Source organism: Seriola lalandi, unplaced genomic scaffold (genome assembly GCF_002814215.2).
Source record: "Seriola lalandi dorsalis isolate HSWRI2012SDOR001 ecotype SW California unplaced genomic scaffold, Sedor1 jcf7180001975891, whole genome shotgun sequence".
Classification (NCBI taxonomy): Eukaryota; Metazoa; Chordata; class Actinopteri; order Carangiformes; family Carangidae; genus Seriola; species Seriola lalandi.
This window is the reverse complement of record NW_019446557.1, coordinates 1-1,368: the sequence shown is the minus strand read 5'-3', so window position 1 is coordinate 1,368 and position 1,368 is coordinate 1. Positions and strand designations below refer to the sequence as shown.

General features: G+C 46.7%; 1 long non-coding RNA gene across 1 annotated transcript; it reads right to left on the bottom strand.

Annotated features, from left to right (window-relative positions):
* Positions 1-57: 57 nt before the first annotated feature.
* LOC111655989 (uncharacterized) lies at positions 58-791 on the bottom strand. The gene is made up of 3 exons (XR_015437265.1): positions 682-791; positions 488-595; positions 58-228 (listed from the first exon to the last, which is right to left on the bottom strand). It is a non-coding gene; the product is annotated as an uncharacterized LOC111655989 (long non-coding RNA).
* Positions 792-1,368: the final 577 nt, after the last annotated feature.

Below are 1,368 nucleotides of genomic sequence, written 5' to 3'. Positions count from 1 at the left end.
CATCATACAAACAGACACAGTCTTTGTTTGATGATTTCAAAATGACATCATCACACCAACAGATGCAGGGTTTGTGTGTTTAGCATGAAGTGAACAGTGTGACCTCACGCTGACCTCATTTCCTCTCAGGTGGTATCCGTACTCTGACAGCAGGTTCGATACTTTCTGTACGTTGACGGCGTCGTTAAATGGTGTCGCGTCACCGATCTCACCTTTGTTTGCAGACACCTGAAACAAAACGAGCAAAAATACTTAATATGTTCTGTCAATGTATCAATATAAATATGTGATTGATCAGTAGCTGCAGAGAACCTATAAGTCAACAGAGAGGGGCACAATAACCCACCTCTTTCCAAATAAAAGCTGCTATAATAATAATTATTATCATAGAGACTGATCATTACCATGATGTAATAACTGATTATTACCTTGTGATCAGTCACCTTACAGTTATTGATTATTGCAGAACAGAATGATTGATTAGTACCTTCCCCTGCAGACACTCGATCAAATGACCGACTGTCATTCTGGACGGGATGGCGTGAGGATTGATGATGATGTCAGGTGTGATTCCCTCACAGGTGAACGGCATGTCCTTCAACACAACACACACACCAGAGTCAAACTCAGTTTACAGATGATCAATGAGACGATCAATGAGTCGATCAATTTCCTGTTTACCTCCTGTCTGTACTGGATCCCACAGGTTCCTTTCTGTCCATGTCGGCTGGCAAATTTGTCTCCGATCTGAGGAATCCGGACTGAACGCACCTGGAGGAAGAAGCTCGTCAGAAAACATCTCAAAACCAACGTCACTGACTTAGTGTCAGGTGTCTCAGGTGTTGTGTCGGGTGTCTCAAGTGTCGTGCGTCTCAGGTGTCTCAGGTGTTGTGTCGGTTGTCTCAGGTATAGGTCAGGTCTCTCAGGTAGATGTGTTGTGTGTCTCAGGTGTCATGTCGGGTGTCTCAGGAGTCGTGTCAGGTGTGTTGGGTGTCTCAGGTGTGGTGTGTGGTGATGGGTGTCTCAGGTGATGTGTTGTGTGTCTCAGGTGTCGAATCGATGTCTCAGGTGTGGTGTCGTGTGACTCAGGTGTCGTGTGTGGTGTCGGGTGTCTCATGTGATGTGTTGTGTGTCTCAGGTGTCAAATCGATGTCTCAGGTGTCAAATCGATGTCTCAGGTGTCGTGTCGTGTGTCTCAGGTGTTGTGTGTGGTGTCGGGTGTCTCAGGTGATGTGTTGTGTGTCTCAGGTGTAGAATCGATGTCTCAGGTGTCGTGTGTCTCAGGTGTCGTGTGTCTCAGGTCGTGTGTGGTGTCGGGTGTTTCAGGTGATGTGTCGGGTGTCTCAGGTGTCGAATCGATGTCTCAGG